Source organism: Oryzias latipes, chromosome 4, assembly GCF_053564925.1.
Source record: "Oryzias latipes strain Hd-rR chromosome 4, Olatipes_Hd-rR_3.1".
In the NCBI taxonomy this organism is placed as follows: Eukaryota; Metazoa; Chordata; class Actinopteri; order Beloniformes; family Adrianichthyidae; genus Oryzias; species Oryzias latipes.
Genome location: NC_136240.1, coordinates 12,017,269 through 12,032,958, shown reverse-complemented (window position 1 = coordinate 12,032,958; position 15,690 = coordinate 12,017,269). Strand labels below are relative to the sequence as shown.

The 15,690-nt window shown below is 37.7% G+C and overlaps 1 protein-coding gene across 50 annotated transcripts in view; it reads left to right on the top strand.

The window, feature by feature from the left end:
* Window positions 1-15,690, top strand: part of adgrl2a (adhesion G protein-coupled receptor L2a) — a 264,519-nt gene that overhangs the window by 185,644 nt on the left and 63,185 nt on the right. The window lies entirely within an intron of this gene.

Here is a 15,690-nt window from a genome sequence, read left to right as displayed (position 1 = left end):
TGTTATTATTAGAAATTGTAAATGAAGATTAAGGAAAGTGAGAGAACAAAAAATGGATGGTAAAACAAAAGAACCTAATAAAAAATGGATGATAGATTTCGAAGTATTAAAACTAAAATTCAAATTCAAATGTTTAAAAATGAGTAAGCATCTCATTAATTTATGATTAAAACTTTGCTTGTCTCAAATTCCAATACGATAGCATTCCTTAATTCTTCCTTTTTAGTCAATATACAGAAAAAAGTATTCAACCTGTTTAGTCCAGTGGTTTTTATCTCATTTTTCGATAAAGACAAATCCAGAAAAACAGAGACAATTTATAGCACATTAATATTTTTTGTGATGATCCATGGATACATTTTTTCAAACTTTTACCGTGGAGTCACTTAAATATACAAAGGAAGTAGTCGACTATTGCAGTGCCATTTAAGTTGGATTTATACTAGACACCCACTTGGCCTGGTTCTTATTTATCCTTGTGTCAAGCTCATACTTCTTGTTGCATGCTTAGCTGGTAATCAGTCCATGTTGTGTCATGTAATGCAAGTATTTGAACACTATTAAACCCACATTTCTCAAACTGTAGATCAAGGATGACCTAAACTCTGGGATGTCTATCACAGGAGTTGTACCCAATTTACAAGAAGAACAATAAAAAAGGGTCAGGGAAAACCCCCAAATTCTATGTATTCTGTCACATAAACTGACAAAGACTGCAAGAGCCTTCTGATCTTCCCCTTCAGAGTTTTACCATTAGCCAAGAAAAATCCCATTAATGTTTACAAAGTGATGTTTAAAAGAAGGAGAAAGTTTGGAATATTATTTCATTTTAAAGCATTTTTAAAATCTGTAACATAAAAGAGGACCAAGTCTTTCTTTCTATCGCTTTTCACAAAAAACAATCTACATTTTCAGTGAACTCTTTGACAGACTCTTTTAATAATGTTGTTTGTTGTTGAGTGTTTTAATAAAAAGTCAAGTTATCAATCCTAAATTGATAATACAAATGATAATAAATAAGAATACATTGTGAAAAATGATTCATGACAGTCAATGGAGCACTTTTGATTTAAATTATCCAACTACGGAACACCTCAATAGTTAGAGCTAACTGGAAAAGGTCCAGATGTCTGTCTACTGACTTATTTGCTATTTATGCATCTACGATTCTTTACTATATTAGCTGTGATTATCGTCAGGATTTTGTTTTATTTTTTTCCAAGTAATGCCCCTCTGGACGTCACCATAGTAACCCTCCAGAAATAAGGTGGAAGTGTGATTTTACAAGAACTGTATTTATGTACAAAAAAAAAAAAAGAAAAGAAGTGATGATTTACAAGACATGATTAAATCAGCTTGCATGTCTACCGAAATAATTTAGTCTAGTCTGGTGGGATTTCAGGGATTTGCATGTATCAACGATAGAATAACAATTCAAATCTAGGTTAGCCGTGCGCTCTCTTCAAAAGCTTCCCCAAAGATTGTTGGAATTTCTGGCAGACAGAGTGAGAGCAGAGCAAGGACTCTGTGTCAGGAGCCTTAGTGCAAAAATGCCTTTATTCCTATACAAAGTAGGTAGTCCATCAACATTTCACTTCAATAATAAAGTTTTTTCAACTAAGAATAAGCCAAAATTGAAGAAATTAAGCAGCAACTAAACAATCAGGCAACATTTAACATTTGGAATATTAAAGTAAACTGACATGACAGTAATAAGAACCATTTATTCAATTAGGCATATTATTTATATTGTAGAAGGAAATGCAAAAGATCTGGTGTGATACAATTAAACCAGTTAATTGTGATTAACCTCTTCACTCCGTACACCGCAAATTTGTAATGTATCATCTAATCCAGGACTCCACTAAATCTAGCATCTCCTTGAACGCTGAAGAATATTATTTTAAATAATTGGAAATCAATTCAGGCATGAATGTATTCACTTAAGTTAGCTTCATCCCACTTTATTTCTATCAATTAAACACCCAAACCTTTTTTTAGCAAATGTAGCATCACCACAACTTTTGTGGTGTACAGAATAGAATAAAGGTATGACCTAAAATGAAATGTTACATTAAAATGTAATTGTTGAAAATTTGTTTAACACTAAAATATAAAATTTAAAATCTGTAAAGGCAAAAAAAACTCAATTAGTAAATGTCTGCAAATTTAAAACAAGCTATCTCTGTAAGTTAAATAAAAGAAACGTCCAACATTTGTTTCTTTAAAACCTATGTAGAAGCTGTGCTATCATGTAAAAGTTACCTTCTAGTACAAAACCTGTATGAACAAGTCAGAGACACAGACTTTGCACATACCCTGAAACTATTGTTTCCCCTCATAGCTTGAAATGTTTGAACTACTTGAGTTTTCTCAAAGGCACCAGGAAAGGGCACCTTTGCAAGTTCTCTCAATGTATCGTGCAAAAGGGAAAGGCACAAGGTTTAAACCTTCATCTCAAAGTCAAAGAAGTAAAACTGAAAATCAAGGTGTTCTGAAATAAAATTACAGGTTTTAAAAAATCCACAGCTTAAGGTGAGCCAGAAGCTGCAAGAATGGGATCCAGCTCCTCCCTCTGATGCTCGAGTTAAGTTTGAGGCTGTCTCTGCACACCAAGATGGGGTTAGGAAGATGTGCAGCTACTTTTCTTTTTCATTTTAGAATGGCTTTACCCTCCCTTTTTCCCACTGTTGCATAGTCATAGCAGTATAGACTGGCGACAAAGCCATTATCTAACAGGAAAATTCAATTAGAAATACTACAAGCTGACTCTTTGGAGGTAAAGATGCCGTATATGTCACCGATAACAAGATTTTGATTAACTGGATAACCTTTGCATATAAAAAGTAATTAATGCTTTTACTGCTCTATTTTATTCCTTTATGTCCTTATTTATGTCAAGATTTTGTCTGTGTACGTTTAATAAAGTTCTAATCACCTTTCTTAGCTTGATCACATCATTTAGTATTTATAATACTTAAAACTCTTGTGTTTTGCTAATGTGTTATTGGATATAGGTAGTTTCTTGGATAATTATTTTACAGGACAGCCTATCTGACTTTAAAATATCTTGTTTATTCAGAGCATCAGTAAAACTCTTTGGCTCAGGGGTTTTTGTTTAGTCTTGCGTGACTTAAACAACTTCACTTAGTTTTGTCTTTCTACCTCCTTGCTTGATCTTGTTCTGGTTGTTTGTGGCAGACTGCACAATCTAGATTCCCCGTGGAGCCAGGCAGGCGCAGGGTCTGTGTACGCAGGCCCACCATGCTGTCATGTCTCTTTCATCGCCAGCCAGGCTTGGCCAATAAGGAGATAAGGAGACAATGACTGGGAGAGCAAGCAGTGGCAAGGTGTAACCACAACCCCCGGGTCTCCTCCCTGCCGAGTACTTCAAATCCTCATTAGGATTTTCTGCAAAGGAAGGAGGGATTTTCTGGATTAGGGCTTTGTCACAGCTGGCTCCAGGTTGGTGTTTGTCATGCAAGAGCATAGCGGAGCTCTGACATCTTGCCACCTTCCTCCTCCCACCCAAACAGAAACTGTCTTAACCTGGCTGCTGCTTGTTTTAGTAACCCAAAATGTTTAGACCTTCTAATCATGAATTCACAGCCTTAATCATAGGTTTTTACCAGCCTTTTAGCGGCCTATGTTAGGTGTCTGGGTTTGCCTTGCTGCATCAGCGTTCTTTCTAATGATTATTTATGCAGATTTAACCTTGAGATGCATTTAAGTTGTTTGCAGTTTCTATCCGTAAGCCGCACTAGGCTCTTGATCATGAGACTTTCTCAGTTGTTCAAACAGAACATACATTGTCTTGTTTAAATGCTTCTGATTTAATGGGTCACTTAAGGCTGATGCAAAATGTTTGTTCTTGACAAGAATTTAGCTCTCTGCAAGTTAATTCTGGGACTTTTCAAAAGTGTTTTTGTGATTACCTTACTGCCCCACATAGGCCAAAACTTGAACATTATCTTTAATTTAGTTTGGCGATTTGTTTGTTGACAAAGTAGTTCAGCGTCACAGAGACTAAAAATTCCCACTCCAAAAATGTTTTCAGCTGTTTCAAAAGTGGTCTTTTAATTGTGATTATGTTGTTTTAGGCCAAGTAAGCATACCTCATCTCCCATCATCCATCCGTCTCTCCCATTAGTGTACAACCCCCAACCAAAAGATTGCCAGCGCTACAAAAATGGTGGGAAATATTAGAGCCATCCAGACGTACAGCTTTGAGCCAGATGCCAGCTCAGGCGAGGAAAACAGAGACTAACATAAATGTATTTGTCTGCAAATGGATGCATCAGAATGGAGGGGAGTGATTGTACCTTCTACGTCACAGCTATAAGATTTTTCCAATGGCATTTTTTGGTCTGCTCCTGAGTCACAATGGCTTTACTAAAGGAATACTCAGAAATGGAACCAGGAGCTCAATTATCTTCATAGATGTCCTCCATCATCGGAAAAATGCCACAAGAACATGTTAAAAACACCAAAAACACGATCTTTGACCCCATAATAGTGGGGCTGTCGCCAGCAGCACGCAATAACAAACACTCTTCGAACTACGCTAATTCATTGACCGTTTATTCTATTATGTAATTCTATTGAATTCTGAAGTAGAGAAAAAAAAGCTGCTTTGTGTTAATGTGCAACTACTGCTTTTTATATTACTACTTTAAAGTGATGCATATTATCGCACAGCTGAATAAGCTAGTTTATGTTAATTGAGAAAAATAGTTGAAGAGTTACGGAAGTTCAACGGACGTCAACGATGAAGCTAAAGCTCTGGTGTTGAAGGGTTAATATTGCACCACTTTCCCACACCATTTTCACGGCTCATCATGGTGGGTAGTCCATGCAGGTCCAACAACAACTTTTTTGGGTTAGATAAGGTTCCCGAGATTAGTCATATACCCATATCTCTGTCATAACTTGCCGTCAAGCTTTGTCTCACTTTGTTTTCGCTCTAGTAGACTCATCTGGGCCTGAACAAATGTATCCCAACAATCTACAAGCATGCTTTGACAGTCCATCACATATCTCTTTTGAATCCCAAGTCTGAGAAGATAAAAATGCCTTATCAGTTCCTGGTGTAGTGATCTAAAACCAAAGATCTTGTTATCCAGGGGGGGATTTCTTTTTGTCTTTTTGTTGACTGTCCCTGATCTGTCCAAGACTGATGTGACTAGCAGCATGTGAACATTAATGCATACACAGTCTGTCACAAACATGGCTTCCCTTTCAAAAGTTTTTGGTGCCATTTTTCTTGTTTACTGCCGGATCTGATGTTAAATACTCTGGTATATGTACAGAATACAAGCGGGCACATTTTGTGGAGACCTAAAGCGAAACGCATGACACCACAAGAGAAAGGGTGCAGTCTCCGTAGTTCTTTTTTATTTTCCTGCTGGTAGAGCCTGTGTGGTGGAGATCAAGGACTGCAGACAGACGTTACGAGAAGCCTACTGATTAAGTGTTGTCTGGAAGTGGCAGATGAGGAGAATGCTTTTGATTATCCAGTCTATATGGTATTTCAAACAGCAAACAGTTTGGACACATCACGCCTGATAAATGAAGCATCTCGGCCGGTCAAAGGGCAATTAAAGCTTTGATTCTGTAATATCTGATTTTGAAGGGAAAAATACATAAAGCGTTTAGGTCGCAAAGATGCCAACAGCTCGAAAATGATATGTTCTCTGGTTTCTTTAGCAAGGAGACTAATAGCCACTGCCTGAAAGGGAATTTAGATTTAATATTTATAAATAAAATTTAATCAAAAAGGTATCTTCTGATTTGGAAAGTGGGCGATTATGTATACACCGAAGCAAATTGGAACTGTGATTTATGAGACGCCCCCTTTTTTCATAACAGCCAAAAGATCTCATGTAAACAACAACAATCTGCAGGTGTTTCGACGGGCTTATAATCAGGTTTCCATTGTGAGGACGCCTTGCTCAGACGGAAGCGTGACCATGGTTTGGATCACATGCAAAGAAAACTGACTGCAGGACATGTAATGATAGAGTTAAGTAAGCATGATTTACTCAAAGGCTTATGATTTCCCTGATTTTACACTTCACTGTCAAGAGACAGACATTACGTTTTTTTTTCTTGCCCTTAGTGGAATCCTTTTTGTCCTCTTACTTTCACTCCTGATCCAGAGAAACCATAAATCCTCAGAGGAATCCTTTAAATGAGGGCCGGTGAAACTACACTCATAAATACAAAGACTTTAAAACCGGGACCCTTTCAGGGAACTCTAAATTCTAATTTTATGAAGCTTGTTAACTTGCAGAGTTTAACTGGTGCATTTAATGTTTTTTTTTCTAGATGTTTTAGGTTTCTCCATTTAAAAGAGAGCCTCCGCTATAATTCACTCCTGCAGAAGCTACAAAAATATGTTGGTCATTTCTGCTAAATGCACATTTTTGGCTTTTCTCAATAAAGAGTCCTGACATGTTGGTTCACTTGCCTTTAAAGTTAACATATGCTATCTCAAGCTATTTGTGCTTTGGCACTACGACTTGACCCCATGTGGCTAAGCTGTTGACCTTGTGAGTCATAATGACCCCTGAGTGCTTTTGTATGTCAAGGCCTCAAGCTTCTGCTTTTAAGGGCTATTCTTCAGTAAACGATGGGACAAAATAGGACTAATCAATATCAGTTTTAAAAAGTCATTTCAAATGAGCTTCCTTTAATACTTCAGTGTGTCTTGTATTACATTGGTACGGTTCATCTGAGCTGCTCTACCAAGTCACTTCTTGTTCAGTGATTTCCAACACACATAGACACTAGACACTTTTACACCCCCCCCCCCACGTCCTCTTTAAAATATATTCAGAATATTATTACAGTAATAATATTTAATCCAGATAAGCTTGAAAAACATCTGAGAAATCCTGAAGCGAGAACCACAAAGTGCTGCAGCCGTGACATGTGAGCGTACCAGACAGATGGTGGAGTGAAAACATTAGGAGGCATTTTTCAAATCGTTGAATGAGAAATCTGAAACTTTTGGGGAAAAAGGTGGTGTGGGACAGGCTCTCATGTTTGTTAAAGAAAATCATAATGGACTCTTCGGATTATGATTTATACCTCCATTCCAATGAAAATTGTGTTTTTTGTTTTTTTTTAACATGTTCTTGTAGCATTGTTCTCATGATGGAGAACTTATATAAAGTAAATTATGATTAAAACTGAGTATTTCTTTATTCAATTTGTTGTGAATTTAAAGCAAGCTTGTAGTTGTTACGTATAAGCTACAATTGTCAGGCCACAAGCTCCCTGCTCTGCTCCATTCTGATACATGCACTTGCAGATGGATAGATCCACGTTCTTCTTCGTTTTCCTCATCTGAGCTGTCGTCTAGCTTAAAACTGTAGGTCTGGATAGCTCCAAAACTGCTCGCCATTTTAGTTGCACCCCAAATTCTAAGTTGGGGTTGTGAGGGTCTGTAAGTTGGAGAGATTGCAAAGAAATGGATGATGGGAAATGACGACTAGCTCGCCACATCAACAACTTAGAGGAGAATATCTAAAGAATTACAGCTGCTCTGCAGAAACTATGGCAGTGTCTGAATTCCCTCCCTACTCCCTAATTACTAAGAACTTTATAGTGCGGGATCAATAAGCCCCCTGGATTTCAAAAACTATTTGGACACCATGCACACTACTTTTTTTCTTTTTCTTTTTTGAAACTGCAAATATGACCAATTTCACAAAGTGACAATCTAATCAAAGAGCATTTTACAATAACTATTTGTGAATCCACTGTGTTTTGATGATGATGGTTTAAAAAAAACAAATTTAAACACACTTTTTTGTTGGCAAAAATTGTTTAAACACAATTTTCGCCAATCTAGTGAGCATCGATACAAACTGTTTTATCGCAGAGGTTTCAGAGAATTTTTTAGGACACTTGATTTTGGAATTGAAGATTCGGACAGCGCCACAAAATAGAAAACTCACTATATAGTGCACCAAGTAGTCTTTAGTGAAGGAATTCAGACATCCAATTTCCTAGAGAACAACACAGGTGTTTGGATTTTGGCTAAATACAGCATAAATAAAAGACCACTGGGAACGCTTTTACAACAGATTAAAAGATGATGGGAATGGGACTTGTACCTGAAGGCACAGATAACTTTGAATGCTTTTTTCTGTGTGTTTAGCTGCAACAGCATTGTGTCAAATGACAACCTGCCCATCCTGGAAGGCGACAAGTGTGTGGTTGAAGCTGAATAAGAGCTGCATAAAGAATTCAGCTGTAGCAGCAGCAGTCATGTCATCAGGGCATGACTACCCTGTTGGTCAGGGAATTTAAATGCCAGGTGTGGGTCAGTGGAAGCACTCGCTGAATAATGCGGCACAAATGCATACACATGAGAGCAAAGGCTTGGAAAGAGGGAGCCACTGCTGTGAGCTACTTGAGGAAGTGCACTCTGTGAATGCAAACCAAGCAGATGGACACTTCTCATTTGTGTGTGTGCTGCCGTTGGTGACCCACTGGGGGAATTCTTCTTTATTGAATTGAGGAATATCAAATGCTTCGCTGGAGCATAGAAGGAAGTTGAGGCTACACGATGAATCTCAGCTCATTGTTTTCATTATCTTTAACAGCATGTGTGAAAGTGATATACACCAGAGCTGAGAAACACAAAATAAGTAGAATGGAGAGGTCCTCTGAGGAGCAACCCTCAAACTTCGTTTTAAGTTTGCACTTCTGATCTATTTATAAAGTGTGAGATTCAGCTAATAAGACTGTTTAGTGAAGTTAGAAGACACTGCTGTTGCTATGAGGCATTGTGATTCATATCAGGGACTGTCCTGTATCATTTCTCACTGCAAAGGCTCATGGGATCCGTCTGCAGATTTATCGCACTGTCAGCTCACTTTTATATTGCACTGTCTGAAGTACGCGGTAACATTGGAGCAGACTGTATCCTCAGAGTTTGAATTTCTCCTGAATTTAGATGAATCCTAAAGATGTTTTTTTCATTTTTCAAAGCAAACTAATCCAACTTTGACAATGTCATAGTAAAAGGAGGCTGACCTTGCCATGGGAACTTTAACATGGGAAGTTCAAAATCTGTGACCATGAAGCTTCAGTAACTGCTGGTCGGTCACTGGACCCATTACATCAACCAGACAACCAGACATTTTTTTTGCTTTATTGTGACCTAAAAAGCTCTCCCTCTTTATTTCTACCTCCCCCACCAATGACGCTTGGCCTCAGGGCTATTCGATATTAGAGGGTGAGATGACACTGTGTGCTTGTTTGAGTGCAGTCAGCCAAACATGTGCAGATGATGTGAAGTCAATAATGTATTATGAAAGAAGCGGATTTATGACCTTGATGAGCCCCACAGCGCTTAATTAGGCCGAAAGGTTGATTTACATACAAGTGCACGTGGAATTTGATGAGGCTGTGCACTACTCTTTCATTTGGCCTGGTAGGAACACTTCCCACCTTGACTCTTTACGGGCTCACATAGTTAAATTAAGTCCTAAGGGTTCATATTTCATTACTTTACATTTATGACATTTGCTGTGCAGGCTCATGTGTCTGCGCGGACTGGTAGATGAGGAAGCAAAAAGAAAGTTGGTGGCATGGTAAATTTGTTTGACAGGATAAAATTTCTGTTTAAAGGGGCCCACCGTAACAAAAATGGCATCTACTCCAAATGAAATGACAAGATCTTTTTCAGAGTCATGTACCTATATCAAAGATGCTCTTGATAGCCCCCCTGCTGTTGCTATGGAAGTAGCAGAGATGTAAATGAACTGGAGTGAACTGAATGGTGGAGAATACAAATGAGACTGGAATGCTCATTCCCTCTCTGCTCTTTGCCTCTTCTTCCAATTTCTGTTTTGTCATCTGCCTCAGTCTGGTTAAAGAAAGTGTTTTACGTGTTTTTGTCACCACATAGAATGACTTATGAATTCAAATATTTTGATCATAATAGCAAAAGGCAACTTTGTTCAGCTTTACTCTAGTTAGTTACCAATACACGTTAGTCTAATGTGTATAAATAATAATAAAACTTTTTTTTTTTCCATTTTGTCAATTTTACTCCTTGAATTTTTTAATTATTGGATGAAAATGAGTTAACCCTTTAACACTAGAGATGTGGCCAAGGACACTGAGTAACACATGCCTTTTGACAAATCCCACTGCTACGTTCATACCGGCCTCGGCAACAAGTGTTAAAGCGCCCACGTCCAATGAAACGCCTAATTAATCGTGCATAGATGCACATTTCCGGCCACCACGTTCAAAACTTGCCTTCATGCGTTGCTACATGTTTTTAAGTCTATATCCGGGGTCTATAAATAAAATACACGGCCGTTGATTTCGCATTGAAAGTTAAACTGGTCAAACGTTGACCAATCTGAGGATCAGATTTGGTAGTGATGTAGGTGAAGCGTCCTTTTTTAATCACAGAAGTGCCAACTATTTGAAAATTGATCACGAGGAGAAATAAATAAATAAATGTTTGTGCCGGACTGGAATTTTATGACATCAAGTCTTTCATATATCAGAATAGAGCGGTGAAAGATGAAGCCTGGAGCAAGATTTGCACCACTTTGACATTTAGCATCAAGCCTCTCCTAAATGTGAGTATGTGCTTGTATCAGTAGCCCAGTGTGAACACCATATGCTAAAAGTGTGTACAAGGCCTTCTCAAACGTGCAACACATTCCCGGGTTGAACGAAGTATAACTCTTTGACATTTTCTTTGATCAAAGTGAATCCACTGATTCAGACTTAGAGACAAGCTGCTTTTCATATCAGCTTTGCACCGATATACAACACATTACAAACGTAAAGTGTTGCATAACAGCATAAAGCTGCTTTTCTCTGCAACAGAATCATCTGATTTACCTCAATTGTGCAAGCATGTAACTACTGTAAAGTGTTGCATATCACCACAAGGATGCTTTTTTCTGCCTCAGAATCCGCTGGAATTTGCATTGAAGGTTAAAGAGTTACAGTAGTTGTAGCGCTGTTCAACGCTGGAGCTTTAGCTCCAGAAAAAAGGATTAAAACATGTTTTTTAGGGAACGTGTCCCATCATTTTTCTATTTCCTTTCAGTTTTTCAAAATAAAAAGAAGAAAAGCTGCTTATATTGTAGAGTTGCTGTATGCTTGCAGTTGTGTCCAGCATGCTGAGTTTGATTTTAGCATGCAAAGCGGAAAAACTGGAACACAGTCTTGGGTTAAAGTCAATGTGCGCACATTTAAAACCTTGTTAATATCTGAAAAGCCACAGTATAATTCTTTTTTTACAGTTCTTGCAGTGCAGCTCATACCCCGCTGCTTGCTGGATATGTGCAATATTTTCTTTCGTCTGCTCCCCTGCAAAGAACTGACTTCCTAAGAATGCGTGCTGTTGTAAAGGATATCTGTGGATTATGGAATCAGCTCTGTGGGAAGGGTCTCAAATTAAAGATTTTTCTCCTTTCAAACGTACTTTGCTTTTAACATAGATTTACATTTGTGATGTAGTAGGGGGTGACAAACCTGGAAAAACTCAAGCTGTGTCCCCTTCTTGCTCAAAGCTAATGCTATAGGCCACACTTTTTATTCAACCACTGTCCCCCCAGAAAGCTAGCTTGTCATCCCAGAAGTGCAAAATAATGGTAGGCCAGCAGAGATGCTTGCTCATTTACAATCAGCTGTTTAGTTCAGTGCAGAAAATCAAAGGGCTGTGTTAACGGTAGACGACAAGCATCGGGAGCGTCCCTGTCACACCTCTCTTTGGCTCTCCACAGAAATTATCTGGTTTCACATCAAAATAATCTAGAGACCTCTTTTGTGCTTTGGGCACAATGATGGCAGCGTTAGTGCCTGAATAGGCCTTTTGATCGCCCTCTGCTTTGCCCCTGGATGGACTGTGGAAGCATTTGTAACTCTGATTACAAAGGGTCATTTTAATATGAAAACCATTTACAGGATGCAAAATTGGGTTAAAAGAAAAGCAGTCCTCCTGATGTTTAAGCTGCAAGAGTCTAAAGAAGGACCAGAGCGGTTTCATTTGGCAGACAAAAATTGGTGTTATGATTAAACGTACAGCTGTTTTACTAATTGTGCATGCATTACGTAGATATTCTTCATCTCCTTAGTATCTGCATGTATGTCCCTGTAGGTTTGACCATGTAATGTCTGGCTACATGACAGAACGAATACCATTCTAATGACTCCTCATTTCTGTGAAATAGAAAGGCATGTTGCTCATTACCTCTGCTTCAGTGACATTCATATCCTACCAGATGGTCACTTTCCAATTGATTTGGCTCATCTGTGGGAATAAAAATGAATTAAATCATTACAGCACCAAAGAGACAGTGCATAATGGGTCCACCTTACAATATGTGCATGATGTGTGTTGGGGGGGATCTCACAGTTGTTAATCTTCAAATGGTTTATGAACTGCTGCAATTAAGAATAAAATTCACCAAGCAACAGGTACCAACATGGGAACCGTTGCATATAGAGTTTCATTGAAAAACACATCAAACAATACTAAACAAAATATTTGAACACTTTCCAATTATTCTAGTGAAACCCTAAGCTGTTCATGGTTGGCTTAAAAAGCAAACCTCACTTTTTAATGTTGTTTTTTAAAGTCTAATTTTTTTAAGGTTTGCAATCCAATAAAAGAAAAAAATGTTTAGTTTATTTACTGTTTACCAAATGAACCCAGATAATACTGTGTTGCAGCTGTAATTTTGGCTGACATGGATTTGACTGACATTACCAAATGGATTGACTGAAAATAGTTTTATCCAAACCATAAAAGTGACCTGACTAGAAATCGTCATTATATTTAACATGAAGGTTATATGTATTTTCGTCATGTCTATAGTCCATACTTTGCTTCCTACCTTTTAAATAAAGTATTTCGCAATGATGTTTAAATGTTTGGAAAGATGCCTGTTTTATTACTTCAAAAGAAATTTGGATATATTACTGCAGAGTTTTAATGCAAAGATGTGTTTTGAAGATTGTGTTCAGCTTCTTAACCCTTGTGCTATCTTAGATGACCCCACCTTCACATTGACGTGTTCTCCCTACCATGACAAAGGGGGATAAAGGTGGAAAGATTTCATGTAAACCATGGACACCAGTGAGGTTCACAAATCATTGAAGAAAAAAGGTTCAGCGCACTGTCTAGTGGGTCTAAATGACCCAACTCCCAATGTTAAAGTGCCTAAGATAGCACAAGGGTTACAAGTATTCATTAAAATACAAACAGATGAATTCCCATAAATGTTCAAACATTTTTGGTACACTGCAGATAAAAAGAAACTCCCTAAAAACATTTTTTTTTTAATATTTTAAATGTGAATGGTAAAAGTGTATCTAAAATGTACACACGTTTTAAAAGTAGGTCAAAATGGCTGAGACGTAACACCCTCATGATAAACGTTTGAAGGAATAATCTCACCTGCATCAATCTGTGAAGCAGTGTTTAGAGCTTTACTTTGTCAGTGTTTCAACATTTATATTCCTGACCTGCTTTACAGGCACCGTATGGGAAGTAAATAAATTTCATGTCATTCAGTCGCTGAACAATTACACTAATGATATCATGAACAAAGTAATGATTACTTTTCTGGCTCATTTGAATAATAAAATTATTCAGTTAAGTGGGACAGTAGCATTGGATTTGTTTATGTCCGATTAAGTGTGATTACTCTATTGTGTTGTTGCTGCAATGAAGGATTGATGTCAATTTAGTTACGTCACATTATCAGTGTTGAATAACAGATTAATTTAAAATAGTGACACAAGGATTTTTTTTTAAATGGATTTGGCAAAGGTATATGTGGGAATTCATATCACAAAAAGCATTTATGTGATTACTTTTAGCTCAGACATTAACTAAAAAATGAGTTTAAAAAAAATATTCTGTAGTTAAAATCATTAAAAACAAAAGTTATTCAAAGGAAACTTTTCAACTGGATGCTCTCACACTAATTTGTTTCGCTCATCTCCCTGGAGCAGAAATAACACCTGACATTACTGTGAGAAACTAGTTCAGCTCTGGGTCTAATCAATGTGGCTAGCCTTTCACAAATTGTTTACAACCATGCTTTTGGTGGCTGATGCACGTAGCCATCTGGCTGATAATAAAGTGCTTTTGGAGAAGGGAAAATTGTACTTGTGGTCAAAAACATTGATTGTAAAAATGTCCCATTTTACAGGGCCCTTAATTACCATGTTTTGAGAGGTGACTAGTTTATTTCAGCTAAGATTTCCTCTTATTTTTAAGAGTGCATTTAGATCATCATTCCTGCAGTGTCTGTTTTTCTCTTTAAGTACAGAGACAGCTTTAAATCAAAGAACCAAAAGCAAAAACTAGAGAGACTCCACTGAGTGATTTAGGTGTTTTTACAGTGTTCCTGGGAAACAGAGCATCAGTGGGTTTGGCTGTGGACTCTGAGATCAGGCTCAGTGGTCTTAAGGTACAGCCAGAAAAACAGATCACTTCCAGCCACAAACTATGGCCCTTCAAGTTAATCTCTTTCAGCTAGTAACTGCTAACCAGATGATCCGTCTAAGTCTTTTCTGTTTGACCTCTTTAGCAAGGCCAACCTGGATCAAGTTCCTTCTTACCCATTTAGCAGACAATAAGATTGTGTTTAATGATTTAACTTTTAAATGTTCACTAATTTGAATGAGTATTGCACATTTTAGGTCAAACAGCATGAGGTTTGTAATTTCTAATGTTTGATATTTCTTTTAACAACAGGATTGGTGCGAGAAAACCCACAAATCTTCCTCCATTACATATCTGAGTTTCTTTCATCTTTGGACAAACAAGATTGCTGTTAAAATACATTTATTAATTGATTTAAGTCTTGTTTTCATTCACTTTATTTCTCCCCCCCAAACGCTGATAAATTCTTGATCACCTGTCTATTTGATTCCATAGAGAGCAGGGTTTTAAAAAAAGGGAAATACATCATACTTGAAAGGCTCTACTTTTATGTCAGTTGGTCACATGAGAAACTTTCCTGTCAAGTAGAAAGTACCTTGATGATCATCTTCTCACCAACAATAGAGGGTAGGCACACCAGAGCAGGTGTCCTGCTCCAAATAGACAGATCCTTTGTTTGCGCTGAGCTCCTCACCGAGCCACTTAGAAGTTGGGCTTTACCTGATTGGTGCAAAGATGACGCATCAAGCAATACTAACTGACATTTATCTCCCTTTGTAAAATACCACAGCAGCATTGCTTGGAAGGAAGCACAATGCAGAATGCCAATCCCCTGCCACTGTAGCTTAGCATTTAATCAGACAAAGATAATTGTATTGGTAGTAAATTGATGAAGCATTCAATGGGGTGAAATGAACTCAGCCTTTCTTGGTCAATTTAGTCAGTTTCTGTAAGTAAACCGCTGCTACACTAAGAACAAAGAATGACTTATGAAAAGAGGGAGAGACAAAGGGCTCTGTGATTTTAAGCAACTGCACATATGGATCACGCCAGCTTGTCCAAGAAGCAAACAAATTAGAGACTGACATGCAGTGATGGTGTTTTTCTCTTCTCGTAAATGAACTAAGGCTCATTAATAGAGACAGAGCCCTAGGAAACAACAGCCATCAACCAAGTTATAGGTAGCAACGTTGTTATATAGGGGTTCAAAGAGATGACAAAGTCATGCAGGGAGACAGTAGTTATTA